The sequence below is a fragment of the Phascolarctos cinereus genome, unplaced genomic scaffold (assembly GCF_003287225.1).
Source record: "Phascolarctos cinereus isolate Bilbo 61053 unplaced genomic scaffold, phaCin_HiC Scaffold_4;HRSCAF=312, whole genome shotgun sequence".
Lineage (NCBI taxonomy): Eukaryota > Metazoa > Chordata > Mammalia > Diprotodontia > Phascolarctidae > Phascolarctos > Phascolarctos cinereus.
In genome coordinates, this window is record NW_027555847.1 from 711063678 (window position 1) to 711083832 (window position 20155).

Sequence of the window (20155 nt, forward strand, 5' to 3'; positions counted from 1 at the left end):
CTATCAAGCCTTTCACCCCAGACATCTACAGTAAAAACCAAGCAAATCATTCTCTTCTTTCCTCCCAACACTGCCCCGGAGGAATAAGAAGGAAAGGGATAGCCTTGCCTCAACTCTTGAAAAACTAACCTGTCCAAGCCCAGCCTCTTCTGACCACAAGAGACTGGGCCTAGGCCTGTTGACCAGTCACAGGCTTCTAAGCCTCCCATTCTTTCTCCCTCCTCCTCCCTACAGTCACACCCTCCCCCAAATTCTACCTTCAGCATTACAGAAAAATGTAGCCAATGAATTCACATGAAGGTATGTCCGTCAATGACATAATACCCCCTGCAATTATTTGCATCTTAAAAGAAGTCTATAACCAACCACGCTTAGGCCAAGAGGAATGGAGATGTTCAAGCACAATTTATTCTAACTACCTTAAAGGCTGATCTTAAAGCTCTCCCTTCCTAGCCAGACACATGGGGTAGGTGGAATAACTGGGAGGTGAAGGAATGTAAGTTTGAAAAGGGTGTGTGAGAAAAGGGGACAGTCTAACTCAAAAGGGCAAAGACCAGGCCCACCTAGCCTATCTACTTCCTGTTAGGGAAATGTATCCTGAACTTGCATATTTATTGTCAAGTCTAGTTAATGAACCATGAAACAGGACAATGAGTTTTTAAATCCAGAAGAGAAAAAAAGAAGGGGCCCTTAGTCACAACGGCTTCTTCTAACATTACAAGTGCTTTTGAACCAAGTGGAACTGTTGAAGATTATGACTGATAAAATTTCTAAAACTTTAATTACAGTTAAAACTTCTATTTACCCCTCCCCCTCTCTAATCTAATCAATGCATCTTTAAAGTTACAAAAGCAACATAATATATAGAATCAACTTAAAATGGGTGCTTGGAAAGTTTCCAAAGCAGAAGCATGACATGCATGTTCCTAGAACACATATCTACAGAATACTGGAGCAGGAAGAGGAGTCATCTCCCACAAGCCCTCAGTTCACAGAGGAACAAAATGAGGGGTGGGGCCTCCTGACTTCCACAAACCAGTGTGATCTTTCCATGACAAGTGGCTGTCTCTCAAACAGAACATTTCACAATTAAATGTGAAATTCAGTTAGCTTCAGACCACTTCCCTTATTCCTCCAACTACCAGAAGGGCCAGTGTGTGGGAAAGCCCTGGATTCCAACAAATTTCAGTTCTGTTGAGCTCCTGAGCAAGGTATTAAACTTCCTAAACCATCATGTGACTGCCCTGGACTGGCCGATCTCTCCATCCCTTGCAATCCTCAATCCTGTTTAAGACAAACCTGAAAGCACAAGGTAAGGGCAGGCACTCTTTCTGTCCTTAGTGGTGCAAAATCAATACTGGTAATCCTCACCTTTCAAAACGTATTCAAGCAGCAGCATTCTCTTGAGAGACACTTAGCGACTTCAACTGTACACTCGCTTTCCAATGGAAGGGATTGGGCCTCATATCATATTTCCTTAAGAAAACAATGGACCCTCCAGCACCTTAGGAACAAGAGAAGACGGAGCCCTGCCTGGGCCAACTGGGGCCACCCCCAGACTAGCAGCAGAAGCTGCTCCATCACTGAACCACAGATCTCTCAAGGAGCCTCCATGCAGCTGTCCACAGCCCACCTTACTCCACAGCGATCCTTTCCTTCTCCCCCCTTCAATCATCTGAGCCTGACTGGCCATGTCTGGGCACTATTCTTTAGCAGTTTCTCTTCCAACCAGGAAATCTCCACAAGGGCAAGCCCCACTTGCATCCTTTCTCTATTTTCCAGTATGTAACACTGTACTCAGTGTACAGCCAAGACTTTGGGGCCTTTGAATAATGAATAGAAAAGAAAAATAGATAAACTACCAAATGATGTGGGGCTTCCTCTTTTCTTTCTTTCTTTCTTTCTTTCTTTTTCTTTCTTTCTTTCTTTCTTTCTTTCTTTTTCTTTCTTTCTTTCTTTCTTTCTTTCTTTCTTTCTTTCTTTCGCAAATGATCAATTTTATTTGGACACCTCTATTTAGACAGAAAACAGTCAAGCTTGGGCTTTCAGGCGCAACAGAGGAAAATGATGACTCTCTCTGCTGAAACGGTGCTCGAATCTCAAGTCCATCCAGTTCCAAGCCTTTTTCAAAGCAGCAGAAGCAGCACTACCAACTCCCTGGCAAGTGAAGTCAGAGGCTGCTTGCTAGCTCATAGCCCAGAGGTGGTTTGTTCTGGATGACCATACCCACAACTGTGACCTCTGGACACAAGTAAAGGCCAAGTGACCGGTACAAGGATGAAGTCACTAGAATCACAAGGGAACCTATCACTAGGTAAAAAACAGCTCTGGGGCATCGCAAAAACAAGAACATTTCACCAAATCGTTTTCTTAAAATAAATGTAGCATGAATGAATGGCTTTTTAAAGAATCCAGGTGTTCTCATTTAGAAACAAACACAAATGCCACTTCTATGATTTTAATAGGGGGAAAAATTCTGTATCTCCCTCTCTGCACTGGCTGGACGTGCAGGAGCCCTGATCCGCTGCTCTGGCCCTTGCCACTTCCCACTACAACACAAGAGAATAAGTTTGCCTTCTGACAACCTGGTGGCCCCCGCTCCCTGGAAATCTCTCAATCAAGGCCAAATGTCACAGACTCTAAGCCTCCCCACCCTGAGAGCTGCCACCACACGTAGCTGGATGACAATTCTGTTTCAAAATCAGTCACTTCTCTCCCAAATCGTTTGTTTCAAACAGTCACACCACAGGACAAGCATTGGCCTCTGAGTCAGGAGACACAGGTGCTAGTTCTGTCTCTAACTGTAGCTAAGGACTTTTATTTCTCATCTGTAAATGGGGACAATACCTATACAAACTACCTGACAAGGTTCCAAGATTAGAATCGAAAAATCAAGGGGATGGAAAGGGGTCGACAAGGTCAATCAATCAGCAAACATACGGTAAGAGCTTCTTCTGTGCCAAGCTTTGGTGTACAAATACAAACAAAGAAATAATCATTGCCCCTGAGGAACTTATATTCTCTAGGGGGAGACAAGGTGTATAAGAATATCCAAAATAAATACAGGAGAACCAGCAGGTCATTAGTGAGGGAAGGCAGAAGCAGCTGGGTAGAGTATTCTGTATAAAGGATGAGGTTGGATTTGCACTGTAAAGGAAGCCTGGGAATCCTGGTATAGAGGGCAGCCACGGCAAAAGCACAGACAGAAGATGGAGTGTGGGAAGGAGGGTCCAGGCTGCAAAGGGCTTTCAAGGGCCAAGTTTTTATTTCATCCTACAGGTTACAGAAAGCCACTGGAGTGCACTGAGAGTGTTACCGTCAGTTCCATGCTTAAGAAAAATCACTATGGATAGCCTGGAGTGGAAAGAGACTTAAGGCATATACCAACCGAGAGTCCACTGCAATGAGTCTCGGCAAAAGGGGATGAGCATCTGAACTAAGTTAAGGGGGTAGTTGTATGAGGTGAGGGAAGGGGTCAGTTAGAGAGGCTGTGGGAGTGAAAATGGCAGAGATCTGGTAACTGAGCGGATGGACTTAGGGGAGGGGCTGAGGAGAGTGCTGAGGTTGCACACCTAGGAGACTGAAATAATGGTGGTGCCCTCAACAGACCAATGTCTATTTAGTAATGTGACTTTAGTAGAGAAACAGACTTGGAGGAAAATGAGTTCTATTTTGACATAATCCAGGTCTGAGATGTCTCCAAGTAATCCAGTTTGAACACTCAGTAGTTGGTGATTCTGGGGTTAGGAAAGACTTGACCTGAGAGACAGTGAAGAGAATGGAGGAGAAACCCTCCAACAGGGCTGAAGGACCAGCCACGGAGATCCAGGAGCAGTCAGACAGAGAAGAGAACCAGGAGAGAACAGTGCCAGGAAAAGCCTGAGGAGTCCAGGAGGAAAAGGCAGCCAAGACTCAGATGCAGTAGATACAGGTCATGAGAGCTCGTCCCAATCCAGCTCTAAGCCTTATAGATGAAAGTCATTTGCCCATGATCACACAGTGGCAGGGAATAACTGTGTTCAGTCCCAGTAGCGGGCTCCTTCCTCTGCTAAAATACATGGACAGTGTTTTACAAACATAAAAGACTATGAACAAGAGTTATTACTGTTTGGGGAAAGGGACCATAGAAAGTCCCAAGGCCCCAAGTTTTCCCAGAGGCCTGAATATCTTTCCTTGGTTAACTCACACCTATTCCCCTCCTCCCATTAACTGCCAAAGCACTGGGACAAATGCCGAGGTCTAAACTGGAAGTGACCATCTAAAACAGGCTGTAAGAGGAAGCGCCTGTATGCTGCCCCCGAGGGGTGGAGAAAAGGCCCAGGACATGGGGAGTTAAGAAAGGACTGCGAGCTAGCCATGTGACACACACAAAGTCCATGGCTAGAAAACAGAGTATTCCTCTCGCTGTGCTGTCCTCATAAATTCTGAAAACAAATAAAATGGGAAAAGGAGTATTATATTGCACAGGAAAAACTGTTTCCACTATTTGCTGATGGAGAGATTTCAAAAGCAAGTGGAGGAAAAGAATAGACATAATAAGGGTTTGAAATGCAAACTGAATAATCCTAGAGTCTTTGATAGAATAATTGATCTGATCATCCCTCCCAAATCTCCCCGAGGAAGGAGGGGTCCCCACAAAAAATAGCACCTATCCCTCATATTTCTATGGCACTTTATGGTTTTACAGAAGCAACTTTACCTGTGGCATTCTTAATGGAGCACCCATTCTGCAAATAAGAAAACTGAGGCACAAAATGGCAACAGAGCCAATAATAACAATGACACCCACTTACATATCTGTAATACTTGAATCACCTCTCTGAGGCAGATGACGTCACGCAACAGTAAGGGCAAGCTTGAGACTTGGAAGGAGAGTGAGAGTGCCCTCCTGGAGCCAGCTCTAGATTGAGAATCCTATAACCTGCGTCTCAGACCCTCATTCTGCTACTTTCTACCTATGGTAACTTTTTCCAAATTTCCTCTTTTTAGGGCTCAAGTTTCCTAATCTATAAAATAAAGGAGAGAGAGTAAGATTCCCCTCAGCACTAAGTCTGGTGACTCCCATTTTACAGATGTTGAAACTGAGCACTCTTTCCTTTACACCCTTTACAATGCTACCTCTGTCTAATAAATCACACGGTTCAAGTCAGGAACTGAAGGTGCTAATTCAATGCAAAATGTTCTATTGCCCAACTCAGCCCTCTCTACCATACCAAGTTTCATTTCATTAAGTAAAAAATGGGCATTAAAAAGACAGAACTGGGCAAATGAGCTGCTTAAGACTTCCTCAAAATACAGGAAACCCCTCTATAGGGGCATAACCTAGGTATACTACCATTTCTAGGATACAGACACATAGCTGGCTCTAAGGAAACACACATCTCACATGGTGACCATGACAAATCCTCATTTATCCCCCAGTAACTACCAAGGCATCCATGGCTAATTCTCAAGATTCCAAAGGGCTACCCTCTGAAACAGCCATTGGCACATGTTGGGAGAACTATATATCACTTACTTGAAACCTCCACATGGCTAAACACAGCAAGTGGAAAATAAGATTTAGCTTATAAGGAATATTTCTGGAGTGCTTGACAATGAGTCTTAGAATTTTTTCCCAGTAAAAAGTAACTCTTTTTAGGGTCATTTATGTACACAGTAATTTCATTTTCCTTCCAAACCAATCTATTTTATTTTATTGAGAAAGCATTCCTTAAATTGCTGCATCATCTTCATCATCATCACCACCACCATCATGACAATATCGCCAGCTATGATTTATAGCACTTTCTTTTTGCAAAGTGCTTTTCGTGTTATCTCATTTGACCACCAGAACCACTTGGTAGGTACAATTTTATCATTCCCATTTTACAAACGTGGAAACCGAGGCTGAGAGAAGTTAAATGCCTGGCTCAGTATCACATAGCTAGTAAGGTGTCTGAGGCAGGACTTTAACTCAGCTCTTCCTGACTCTGGGTCCGGTGCCACCTAGCAGCCTACAGACGATGACTTTCCCATGTTAAATATCAACAACAATGATTGTGGTGGCTCACTTCTACCAAGTGTCTTACTCACTCCAGCTCTCCCACAATTCTATCAAACGGACTTTATAAGGTAGGCAGACAAAGAAGCCAGAGGCTCCCAGAGCTTCAGTGACTCATCCAAGGCCACCCAGCTACTAAGCGGCAGAGCCAGAAACGGACCTGCAGCCTTGGGACTCAGACGCGGGGCTCCGTCCCTGATGAATATGGACAGTAAGCAAGTCTGGTAACAAAGAGGCTGAGATAAAGCATCCAGATGATTCTCAGAAATGTATTTGCACTGATCAAAGTGCTTTCAACATGCAGGTTTACGTAAAGACTCCAGGGAGACAAATGACGTCAGCCTCTCTCAGCCCTGTATTTACAGCTGACCTAAAAAGGAAAGGGCTACTAAGCACCCTACAAGACCAGCGTGGTTTTTAGAAGACAACCAGCTGAAATGACTGCAATGGGAGCCTGAGCTGATTTTCCACACAAAGCACAGAAGAGAAGACCATTCAAAGCCTGACTCCACACAGGAATCGCCTTACACAATCTGTCCAAGGCCCTCCAAGGCTCTCTAAGCCAGAGCTGCTGCCCAAGGCGCAAAACATCCTCTACAGCAGCATGGCTGACAGATGAAACGCAGGGGAGGCAGCAAGCCACTGTCCAGCTTCAACTTCACTTCTTAAGCTAAAAATCACACTCATTGAAAAAAGCGGCTTCTTTAAGGTAGTCTCGTTTTTAATTTCAAGCTTTTACTGCATAGACACTCCACTGAAAAAGAAAGGGAAGTACGCACATATGGCCCTGAGTCAAGGAATGGCCTACGAGAAGTTCAAGACTGAATGGAAATAAGGTCAGCAACCCTGGCTTGTAAAATGTATCAGAGAGATCCAGTGGCCTGGCTGGTGTGCCGCAACCTGATCTCAGGGGGGATCGGATCATGCAGCATCTCTGGCGCAAACAGTGCAGCTGCTCAGCCAGGAAAGAGAGGCCCAGCCTGGGCTCTGTTACTAGCTGCACCTGTGGGACCGTGGGCAACTGCCTTCCTGAGAGAGTGAGAGAGAGACAGAGAGAGAGAGAGAGGAGAGAGAGAGACAGAGACAGAGAGAGAGAGAGAGAGACAGAGAGAGAGAGAGAGAGAGAGAGAGAGAGAGAGAAAGAGAGAAGAGACAGAGACAGAGACAGAGAGACAGAGACAGAGAGAGAAAAGAGAGAGAGAGAAAAAGAGAGAGAGAGAGAGAGAGAGAGAGAGAGAGAGAGAGTGTGTGTGTGTGTGTGTGCGCGTGCGCGCGCAGGCGGGGAGCCCCAATCTGAGGTCCCTTCCAGTGACCACACAGCTCTTGAATACAAGTAGCTAAAAAGACAGGAAGATGCGAGTGAACAAAAAGGTATTTATTAAGCACATGCTGTGTGCGAAGCACCATGCTGAGTCCTGGGAAGGGACCATCCCTGCTGACAGAGCAGATGAAACCACAAGGGGACAGAAACCTTTCCACGGATTTGCAGCCAGGTCCTTGGTGTTCAAAGTTCTCGAAAACCCAGAAACCAAAAAGAAAACTCCCAAGCCTCATTCAGCAACTTTCTTGGAGATGGTTACTTTAACAAGTCCAGCGACACGCAAAGTGGCAGGAGTTACAAATATGGAGGCACAGACACAGCCCTCAAAGAGAAATAAGACATATGGAAACAAACAAGACACCAAGTGTAGCAAGAAAGAGGAGGAAGGCAGTTAAGAGGAGCTGGGCTTTACATTGGAATTGGAGGGGAGGGGAAGAAAGCTCCCCAGATGTAGTAACATCTACAGCTTGGCACAGATGCCAAGGAGAAGGCTGCTGGCTCCTGGACGAGCGTCTGCACCCCAAGCCGCAGCCTCCTGCTGGTTGGGTGGTCATTTCTGCCATTCTACGCCTGCGGGGGCCCCAGCCTCCTCACAACCAGGACTACTAAAAACAGACAGTTCTCACTTTACATACATTTACATGACACAAATTAAACGTTATGTAAAGAATTCTGAAAGAAAGCCTTGTTCCAAAAAACCAGCTATGTTAACTTTCCTGTGTATATCTGTACTCCTGTCCTTCAGCTCTGTGCTCTGCGGCATCCCAACCCCTCACCAAAACCCCAAAACCATTAAAAAGCCTTCCATGAGAAAGCAGAAGAATAGAGCAGCCAAGCCAACAGAGAAGATCTTTGCCCTGCTCTACCCATCCCTCCTGTTTCTATCTTCTGTCCCTCCCAGGTCTGTCCCTGTCCTCGCATGCTTCTCCTCTGGGCTCTTAGAGCTTCTCTATCCCCAGCCCCCATGTATCCTTGAACCATGTGCAGGTCCCCTTCCTGCCTCTCTCCTTCCCTCCCTTCTTCAGGTCAATGGGCAAATATGTACATTACATTAAAATCATTTTATGTAGAGGTCTGCAGAATGGTCCACTTAAATAAGGTGAGAACTGCTTCTACCTAGACAATAAAGTTCTCAACCCCTTGGAATGGTGGGAATGTTTCAACCTCAGACCTGATTTTAAAAGTGGAAATGATGGCAAAGAACAGCCAGGATCACCTGATGGTGAGGGAGGGACCATGCAGGCAATACAAGCAGAGGCAGAGTTGGCAAGTACAGGTATGCTCAGCTGGCTGGCAACACCATGAGGGGGGTGCGTGAAGGAAGCAGAGCTGAGGAAGGCAGGAGCCACATTTGTGGAGGGCTCTGGAAGCCAGGTTTCGACTGCGAGGCAGGTTAAGGAAAGATCCCAGCTGTTTTCATTCATGTCCATAAGTCAGCACAGCCACCACAACCTGTGAACAGCTGCATTTGACCCTGTGTTGAACCAGCGACTATTCATTTTTAAAATCCAAAGTGTACAAACATGTAACGACTGTCATTCCCCACGGATCTCTTTTGCTACAAGGTCTGCTAGAATCTGCTTTTTGGAATCACTGATGATGTCTTCAACAACTTACACACATAGCCACAGAAATCATCACTTTCCCAAGCCAATCTTCAAGACAAAACATGAAGCTGTTGTAAACATGGCCCTCTCAGAACATAGTGGGATCATGCTATCAGTATGAAGGGGAATCCAGGGTGCCCAGTGACCAGCCACGTGGTATTTACCTCTCCTCTATCCACAGGCTGGTCTGAAAACATTGCCAGGTTGTGGGTCAGGAATAATTTACACTGATCCAATTACGAGTTCCTGCAAGAGAAGATTTTATTGTTTTGTTTTGGTTTTTTCTATTCTGAAGGACTTATGGGGAAATCTAGGCAATATAAAAACAAAGATTATCAATAAAAATCTGGTTTTTAAGTAATAAGGCTGCCCCGTAAGTGACAACATGAAAACTTCCACGCACTTGAGCCTGGTATTTCCTGGCCAGGGAACCTTTATTCTTACTGCCTCCTGCAGAGTTCAATAACGTAAGGCCCCATTATTTCTGACAAAAGATTTGAATCTCTTTCCACAGCCCATTTCTGTAGCCAGGCCATTACAGCTCCACTCTCTTCTTCCAGTATTCCTCCAAGTCACAAGCTACTGATACCTGAACAGCGCTCTCAAAGTCACTTCTAAATGCCAAGCTGTTCCAGTCCCCTCAGGCTTCACTGCTTCTGGATAAGGAACAAGTCATCTTGTAGTGCCCAACTCCAGAAATGGGCCATTTGGAGAATCTCCTAACTGGTCACCTACACGGGATCCATCAAAGAAAGACAGAGCCATTTTCTTCCCAATTCTGCCAGTTAGAACAGATGATGATGCCAGAGTCACTGAGGAAAACCAAATTTCAATTTAACTTTGTTAAAGTATACACCAAACTGGGGCCTTTTGTTAAGTATCAACAATAAAGTCTTCGCCGGGTTTGGGGCCATAAATTGTACAGAATTGTTCAAGTCCTCACAAAGAGAATAGCAAGCCAACATGTGCTGCGGAAACAAGGAGAAAATTTCTGCTCCAGAATAAGGGCTCCATTCACAATGTACCAAGTTCAAAGGAGTCAAAAGGATGTCTACTGAAGTCAATTTGCCTCCTTCTCCAACATCCTTTTTCTTCTTACAAAATTATTCATACTGACAAAGGTCACGCTCAACGCCAGCAAGGCTCCAAGAAACTCTGGGCTGGCTTCTCAGGCCCCGCTCCAAGAAGCCTAAGCCACTGAGCACCCCCAAATTATCAGCAGAGCAAATTCAGGCTGGCTGCCCAGGGTGGCACCCCAATGTAATGCCTTCCAAAAATTCTTTGCCTAGAATGTCTCATTTGATGCCTCTGAGAGCCTTTGAAGTGGCTGGCCCAAGTCCTGATCCTGACCATCTTTAAGATGGTGGGGAGAGAAAGAGGGGAAGAGGGAAAGGGGAAGAGTAACAGAGACAGAGAAAGAGGAGTAGAGACAGGCAGAGAGAAGGAGGGTGGGATAAAGAAGGGGGAAGAAAGCAGAGGGAGATGAACAGCTGAAGGCGGCTGCAGCTTCTCTCTGTTGAACTGGAGTCCTGTGAATCTGAATTCTTGAAGGCTCTGCATGTCAAAGCACAAAGTCCTCTCCTGTGAAGCAGAGCAGGTCTGGACACTGTGTGTGTGAGTGGTGTGAATTTCGGCATTAAAGTCACTTTGGGACTGCTGTTCTTCTGGGGGAAACGGGATTAACAGAATTACATAGACAGGTCATAAAGTTCTTAAGGACTGTCTGAGGACCAACATGATAAAGTTCACCAGCCTTACAGCCATTGATCTGAGCTCTCCCTACCCAACTTCACCTCAATGTTACAATAAATAGCACTGCCTACAGCAAAGTGATAGTTCCTAACTTTCCTGCTTTAATATGCCTATGACAAATGAAGGTCTTATTTTCCTGCACATTGTTTTACTTACACACACACACACACACACACACACACACACACACACCCCATTTCCATATGATGCCATTGTATCAAGGCCAAACAAAAACAGAGAATAAAAAAGTAGAAACCCAGTCAAAATAAAATTTCCCTGCTCTCAAAGCACTGGAAGCCAACTTCTGGCCACAGATCTACAAACCTGAGAGCAAAAACAGGAAATTAAGACAAAGCAGCCGATATTAAGCCAGGAAAAGAAAATGAGCTCTATGAGGCAGGCCTACAACTGCCCCAGCACTTGGGATTTCTCTTGCTGGGAGCTCCAGGAATGAAGAGCTCCTTCCTTCTGGGGGCTGTCAGCCACTAAGCCTGAGGACAAAATCCCACACTCCTAGAGGCCGAAGAAGAGAAAAAAACTCCAAAAGCTAAAAGACCAAGTACCAACCTGCTCTAAGGTGTGCTGGAGTTAAAAGAAACTTCAGAGACTATTCCAGTCCAAGCACTTTATTGAGAAGATAATGAAAGTGGGGTCCTGGTCACCTGCCCCGAAGCAGCTATACCTCAGCAGCTCAGGTCAGGGCCTTTTCTGGCCCTCCTTAGGGGCAGCAGCTGCCCTTAAGAACAATGAGCACCGTGCCCAACACAAGCCCAGTCTTTCCTCACAGGGCCGAAGAGGAAGAGAAGTCACATCTCGGGAGGACATAGCAGGAGGGGTCCTAGGCTTTCAGCACCATTTTCTGTGTACCGAATGAACTCAGTTTTCCTCAGTAAGATGGAAATAAATGCCACCTACTGCTTCATGTGGCAGCAACTCCACAAGTTATGGGTGCAAAAATGCATTTGTAAAATGTCCACTAAGCTCTTGGCTCTACGTAAGAGCTTTTTTACATTCAGAAACCTGCTCACCCAATAAATAAACCAAGAGTAAGCAAAATTCTCCATTGGCCGGTGCTTCAGTCACCATTGTATTTCAAAGGATTTTGCCTCCAGGCACAAACCAGACCGGGCACATCTCCATCCAAAGCCGGAAGGAGTTCAGTGCGGCCGGCACTAGAAGACTCGGTGCCTTTTCTCTTTCCAGTAGACCCCTACATCTCCCATCCACTGGGCCTGGCCAAGAGTGGCCAATCAAAGCCATGGGAGGAAACGACTCGGGATGCTGACAGCCTCAGAGCCCTGATGCCCATATAAGGTAAAAACCACTGCCAGAAGCCCGCAGTGCCGAGGGCTGGGAGACAAATCAGGGAAATGCAGCAGCAGCGACGGCCAGCGGCTGCAGGAGAGGCAGGAGCCCCACGGGAGGGGCGGGAGTCACCCCCCACCTCCGCAGCGATCCTAAGTAGCCCGAGGGCACACGGCTCTCTCCTTCAGCACCTGGTGCTCATTGTGCACTTCGGGGTCGGGGTAAACATTCAGGGGAGAAAATTAAAGTCCCTCTGGCAGCCCTTCTTATGGTAATGAGGCGGTCCGGCACTGGGCTGATGCTTACGTCATAATTCAGAAGTCATTGTTTTGCACCCCCCTTGCCATTTTATATTTCGAGGTGCCACCTGACCACTGCCGGCGTTACAAGAGTAACCGAAAGGAGCACCCAGAGTGCATCTGAGCGCCCGGCCGGCGGCCCCGCCCCAGAGGGCCACCTGCTCCGAGTTTTCACACTTTCCTGCGAAGGCCTCTCCTCCATCAGCGCCACGATCTAGCCTGGGGAATGGGCTCCCTGAACCGGGAGGCTTAGGAAAGGAGAAAAGGTCTGGGCCGACAGAGAAGAGACTGGCACTGGGGAGAGCGCCCGGGGCTGTGGACGAGCTGAGAAACTGAGGCTCTAGGGCCAGCTCTGCCCCCCTGCACTGTATATACACTTGGTTGCAAAAGCTGGGGTTGGGGGGGGATAAGGGATTTGAACTAAGCCTTTATTGTGCCAGAGGCTGCCCCGTATCCACTAGGGAAGCCCAGGAACCTCTTCTAACAGCAATTTTTGAATGCAAAAATAAAACACAGAGAATCACGAAGAAAACCAATTATTTTGAAATTTTTTGTTGTCATTTTTCAGTCGTGTCTGACTCTTTGTGACCCCTTTCGGGGGGATTCTTGACAAAGATACTGCGGTGGTTTTCCATTTCATTCTCCAGCTCATTTTACAGATGAGGAAACTGAGGCAAACAGGGTGAAGTGACTTGCGCAGAGCTACACATCTAGTCAGTATCGGAGGCCAGATCTGAACTCAGGTCTTCCTGACTCCAGGCTGGCATCCACTGTGCCACCTAGTTTATTTTTTGAAATACAACTGTCAGAATGGTTTTTTAAAAAGTTTACAGAGCCCAAGGTTAAGGACCCCTCGACTCTCCAGAGGGTCCTGAGAGGTCTTTCCAGATCTTAAAAATTATGTTTTGATTGTGAGGAAGTTAAGTCAGGATAGTGGAAGTCCTGGATTTCCACAAAAAAAAAGGGAACTGTACTTCTAATAATAAAAAAAATCTTTTGTTGACCTTATGTCTGCATTTCTGTTTGGAAACCAGAGCGGCCACTGCGGAAAGGCGCCATAATGAAATTACCAATTCTTTCCAAGTTTCTTTACAGGAAGAAGGCAAATGTTGGCTAAAAATCTGTTTGAGAACCTGGAGATCACTGAGATGTTGCATTCCTGATTTTATAATTAAGTGCTCTGAATGCCTTTTAAAAGATTTAGCATCAGGGGCAGCTAGGTGTCCCAGTGGATAGAGCACCGGCCCTGGAGTCAGAAGGACCTGAGCTCAAGTCCAGCCTCAGATCAAACACTTGACACTTACTAGCTGTGTGACCCTGGGTAAGTCACTTAACCAACTGCCTAAAAAAAAAATCTGGAATAAAAGATTTAGCATCAATCAATGCACAGTTAAGTGGTAGGACAGATAAGAACAATGGACTTGGAGCCAGGAAGACAGCTCTGCCCTCAGACCAGCACTAGCTGTGTGACTCTGGGCAAGTCACTTGACCATATGCCTCTGCTTCCTCAATCATAAAATGAGATAATAAATAATAGCACCTATCTCCCAGGGTTGTTGTGAGTATAAAATGAGATTCTATATAATATAATAAAATGCTTAGCAAACCTTAAAGTGCTAGCTTTATTGTCATTGATAATAAACAATCTGTAAAATGGAAATGTTGGAATCAGACCTCACAGAATGTTAGCTCAAAAAGGAACTTTAAGGTTCACAGATACAAACTTTTATTAGAATGGAAGGAGGCTTGAAGATGATACTTGTCCAACCTTCTTGTTAGCACCAGCATCACAAGAATTATCTAAATAAGCCTCAAGTTAAATCCTGCAGATCCAGTATCCACTCAGCCTTAGTGAGCTCACAGGCAAGACAGAGAGAGAGAGAGAGAGAGAGAGAGAGAGAGAGAGAGAGAGAGAGAGAGAGAGAGAGAGAGAGAGAGAGAGAGAGAGAGAGTGTGACAGACAGACATCACCTCATTTCTAGTTTCTTCTCTATAAAATGAGGGTGATAGCTGTCCCAGGCCCCTGCTTCCTCATAGGTGTGTGGTGAGGATAAATTAGTATAAATGAATGAATGAGAGAGTGAATGAAGGAGAGAATGCTCTAGAATGAGTGAGGGCAGATGTTACCATCAGGTAGGTCAGGGGCTGGATCTTGTATGGGCTGGGGGGGAGGGGGAGTTCCATAGGATACATATCAGGATCTACATCAGAAGGCTTGGGTTCTTTCTCATCCTGCCTCTGACACGATCTATGGGTTGATCTCAGGCATCCCACTTAAGAAGGGCAGTGACTAGATGATTACAAGGGTCCTTAGCACTTGAAAGGTTATAACCCTAAAATTATGAAGCCCTATAGAGATAAATAAAAGTTGTATCATTATGGGTGGGTCCTATAACAAAACTACAGACACAGTGTTCCCCAAAGAGAACGTTTTCTTGATTTGGTATCAACTGCAATTCTGCAGGGTAACAGCCAAGGCTGTGAGGATTCTTGGGAAGGAGCAGGCTGGAAGTGAGGCCTGGGGGGCCCCTTTCATCTCTGATCTCTGGGAGTCTGGGGTTGATGCTGCCTGAGTGCCTCCTCTCTGATTGGGGCCTGGAAGCCAGAAGAGAGCTGAGCTGCAGCTGAGCTCTCTCTTCACAGCCCTCGTTTCTTTTTTTCTCTAATTTTTTAAAACATTTTTATTTAAGTCCTGAATTGTAAATTCTATCCCTCCCTCCCTCCCCCTTCAAGAGGGTAAGCAATCAGATATAGGTTATACATGTGCAATAATGTAAAACATTTCCTCAGTCATTTTGTACAAGAAAACTCAAATGAAAAAAATGAAAGAAAGAAAGTGAAAAATAGCCTGCTTCAGTCTGTACTCAATCAATATCAGTTCTTTCTCTGGAGGTGGATAGTATGCTCCATCATGAGTCCTTTGGGATTATCTCGATCATTGTATTGCTGAGAAGAGCTAAGTCATTCCCAGTACTTCAAACAATATTGCTGTCACAGTTCCACAGTCCCAATTACCAGTCAAACAACAATTACACATCAACCTCTCCTATCCCTCTCCACTTCCAACATCCCAAAAACATTGCCAGAAAAGACACCCTAAGCTTCCCACCCAACCCCCACGGACACCATAAGAGTGGGAGGAGGAATCCAACTGAGAGGCAGCACCATAGCATTCTTTCTCCTACCAGGTACTGAGCACATATTCATAAGCCACCCAGTGAGCATGTGGACCTACCAAAAGGAAATCTAATTTGCAGCACTGTACTAATAACATAATTTTGCAATGGTTCATATAACCTGAATTCTATCAATCAACAAGTATTTGTTAAACCTCTCCTCTGGGCCAGTTCAGCACTAGGCCCCAGGAACACCCAGAAAAAAAACAAAAAAGTCCTGCCTTCATTTTACAGGCAGGAATGAGTGAGTCTGTGTGGATATGCAGGTATGTATGTATATACACACATACCTACAAAACAAACACATCATTATGGGATGGGTAACACTCACAAGAATATCTAGCATAAAAAGAGGTTATACTACAACCTTACAACAAATGTTTGAAACATAGTCACATGAGTGGGCAGGACTATCGGCTCTCCCGCGGTTTTGCTCCCCTCTTGTCCTTTCTCCCTTTCCCCTAGCTGGCTGCGAGGAGCCCAGAGTCACCGTGAAGTATGTGAACCAGCAGGAGTTCGTCCCCTTCCTGAAAAAGTCAGGGAAGCTGAAAGCCCCCGAATGGGTGGACACGGTCAAGCTGGTTCTACACCTGGGCCGCCTCCACAGCAAGCCACCTGTACCTCCAGGGCGGTGCCGGCATAGGCTCCATGACCAAGATCCACAGCAGGCCCCAGAGCAATGGGGTCATGCCCGGTCACTTCAGCAGAGGCTCCGAGAGCATGGCCCGGAGGGTCCTGCAAGCCCTGGAAGGCCTCAAAATGGTGGAGAAGGACCAGAAGGGGGGCAGAAGCCGACACCTCAGGGACAGAGAGACCTGGACAGAACTGCCGGACAGGTGGCAGCTGCCAACAAAAAACATTAGGACAAACCACATCAGATTCATTAATAAACTGCCTTCCTTGTTCGTTAAAAAACAAACAAACACACACCAAAGTCATGTGAAATCAGTCCTGTAGTATGGGCACAGGATTCCCTCCCGTAATCAGGTAAGGCCCTCTGCTTCCTCATAACAACCTCTCCCTGGAAGCTTAACCAAGTGTCTGCTGCTATTTTTGAAAAGGAGGGATGGCAGGCATACCAGCATCAGGTGCTGTGGGTTTCACCAGGCTACCTTGGGATAGGAGGCCACCACAGATAGCATTAGGCTCTCAGAGCTACCTGGGGAGCCCCTCCTCACCAGCCCACTCAGAAATGAGGCCCTCCAATGAGCAGAAAGGACAGTTTTAAAGAGACTAGTAAAACAGGTTTCAATGATTCTAACAGACGACCCTAGAAATAAATGAAGGCAAAGAAGATCCTGACTGCTCTTTACACTGGCACAGATCTGTCTAGAGAACATGTGATGGGACAAGGAGTCAAAGGAATAAGGCAGGTGCCAACAGCACACCCAGAATTAGCAGAAGGGAGCAGTCTAGAAGGAGCTGATTTCTCCTAGATGAGTAACAAATTTGCTATTAATGCAACTCTGAACTCATTTCTGTCTCATACTCTTACATTCCAGGTGAGGGAGCATGGAAGAGGAAAGCAGAGGCAAAGGAAGGAGCACTGACAGAAGAACGCCACCCATTCCCCTGCACTTTCAGGTGGAAACACAAAGCCCAGAGAAGGCTCCTTCTTGGAGACTGAGGGTGTGTAAGTATCAGTGTGCAATCAGGCTGCCCTATCTGTTCTCACCAGTAACTCACACTGGTGAGTCAGTCCTGCATCATCAATGTGGGCTACCTTCCATACAGGAAGAGACATGTTTCCAGCCAAACAAGAAAGAGTCCAGAGGGGGCTGAAAACCTGTTTGTTCCCCAGAGGAAAAGAACTCTGAAATTTTAGCAAAAAAAAAAATCCACATTTCAGGAGAAAAAGAAATATCCTTCATAGCCAAAACAAAACCACAGATCAGAATTATGGTCAGTAGACCTATTATTACTCAATTAAAGCAAAAATATTCATATAAAACTTTTAGAAGTGTACCTAGACCTCTAAGATCCCTTCCCCTTCTAAAACCATGATATTTTGTTGATCCAATGGGCAAGACACAACAGTGTGTGTGTGTGTGTGTGTGTGTGTGTAATGCGTGTAAAAAAGTCATTCATTCACAAAGTCTTCTGTACTGACCCAAAGAGAGAGGCTTGCCTGCCTCTATCACTTTGGGTAGAAGCTATCAGTGGGAAACCATGAACAAGAACAGCCTGGGGATACAGCTGGATGGTGCGATCTTTACCAAAAGTAGGAAAACCCCCCACCCAGAAGACCAGAAAACCACAGAAGTGCTCCTGTCCAACCGGGGGTCTCCTGGCCTTATGTTATAGGGTGGCTGTGTCCATACTGCTCTGCTCTGTGTTTGAAGGACAGGAACCACTTGCACAGTCCCATCATCTACTTATGAAAGCATCTGGCTACATAATAAATTCTTTATGCAAGTTACTATGCCAGACCCTGGACAAAGAAAAAAACAGTCCCAACACTCAAAAAACACTTACATTCTACTAGGTAAGGTGATTTACAATAGTCAATCCATTCAACTTTTTTTTTTACATTTTTATTATTTATTTATCTTCAGTGTTCTTGTTTTAAAATAAAATCTGAGTTCCAAATTCTCTCCCTCCCTCCAGGCCCTCCCCACACCCATTGAGAAGGCAAGCAATATGGCATCTGTCATACTTGCAAAATCATGCAAAACATATCTCCATATTAACTATGTTGCAAAATAAAAAGAGAAAGAATAAAGAAAAACTGTACTTCAATCTGCACTCAGAGTTCATCAGTTTTCTCTCTAGCAGTGGGTAGAATTTTTCATCATGAGTCCTTCAGAACTGTCTTGGACCACTGTTCTGATCAGAATAGCTAAGTCTTTTACAGGTGATTATTGTACAATGTTGCCATCACTGTGTACAATGTTCTCCTGCTTGGGCTCACTGCACTTTGAATCAGTTCATATAAGTCTTCCCAGGTTTTTCTGAAACCATCCTGCTCATTATTTCTTATAGCACAATGGTATCCCAACACAATCATATACCCCAACTTGGTTAGCTATTCCCCAATGGAGGAACATACATACCCTCAATTTCCAGTTCTTTGCCACCACAAAAAGAACTGCTACAAAGATTTGTGTACATATAGGTCCCTCTTCCTTTTCTTTGATCTCTCTGGGATACAGATCTAGTATCGCTGGGTCAAAGAGTGGGCATAGTTTTATAGCCCTTTGGGCACAGTTAAGGTGGCACAGTGGATAGAGCACTGGCCCTGGAGTCAGGAGGACCTGAGTTCAAATCCGGCCTCAGACACTTAACAGTTACTAGCTGTGTGACCCTGGGCAAGTCACTTAACTTGCCTTATCAAAAAAAAAAAATGAAAGGTTGGACTAGTTCACAACTCCAACAGTGCATCAGTATCCCAATTTTTCCACATCCTCTCCAGCATCTGTCATTTTCCATTTCGGTCATGCTACCCAATCGGATAAGTATGAGGTGATACCTCAGAGTTTTAATTTGCATTTCTCTAATCAATAATGATATCGAGCATTTTTTCATTTAACTATTGATAGCTTTGATTTCTTCCTCAACAAGCATTCTATTAAGTACATTTACTTAGTAAAATGTGTAAGGAAGAGAGAGGGAAGTATAGCACTGTGGCACCTCGGGTTCATGGTTGACAGATGTTAGCCATGTGGCCATGGACAAGTCACTTAATACCAGGCAATTTTATAAACTGCTGAGCTGCCAGTCAGTAGCAGAGTTTCCCATGGGCATGGACCCCACCAAGAGCAACTCCTCATCTCCAAATTGGGAAGGCACAGGAGATACAATGCCAATCAAAAAACCGATCCCTACCCTCAAGAAACTTAAATTCTCCTCAAGCAATCCCTAGACAAGGACATACAAACGCTAATTCTGGAGAAGGAAGCACTAACAACTAGGGGATATCCTAGAGCACAGGTGTGGGAGGCAGAACGTGGAGTTTGAGGAGGTAGCCAGTAAACCAGTTTGGCTGAAACACAGTGCATGTGAAGGGGAGTAACATGAAACAAGTCTGGAAAGGCAGGCTAGGGCCAGATAAAGAGAGCTTTTGATACCGAGCGAAAGAGTTTGTATTTTATCCCAGAGATGATAGGAACTCTTGAAGATTCTTGAGTCAGGAAAACTGGGGCAGGGGAGAGAACACTAACCACTGGGGCCAGTAGGGCTTCACAGAGGAAGTGGCATTCAAGTGGAGCCTCAAAGACAGACAGTTTCTGGGAGATAAAGATGAGGAGGGAGAGGCAGGATGTGGCTACTAGGTCATAAAGGGCTAGTTAGGGGGGAAATTACTGCATTTAGAATAAAGCCTGGGAAGGTCCTTCAATGTCAGACAAAGAGAAGCCACAGAAGGTTTCGGAGTAGTTAGACCCACACTTTAGGAAGATTAGTTTGGAATTATGTGAGAGGCAGACAGAAATAATGGAGACATCAATTTGGAGGTGACTCAATTAGAGGGAATGGAGAAAGGAGGATAAATGCAAAGTGGCTGGGGGGGCAGAAGGGAAGTCAAGATAACTCCAAGGTCATGGACCAAGAAGATGAAAGGCAACACAGCGGAGTGGAGAGGGCAACAGACCCCACTGGAGTCAGGCAGACCCAGCTTATGGCAAGCCTCTTGACCTCTGTGCCTCAGTTTCCTC

General features: G+C 45.4%; 1 protein-coding gene and 1 pseudogene across 1 annotated transcript in view; one reads left to right on the forward strand and one right to left on the reverse strand.

Moving 5' to 3' along the window:
- CORO1C (coronin 1C) overlaps positions 1–20155 on the reverse strand; it is a 105476-nt gene that overhangs the window by 26123 nt on the left and 59198 nt on the right.
- Positions 14448–16417, forward strand: LOC110222759 (small ribosomal subunit protein eS19 pseudogene; annotated as a pseudogene).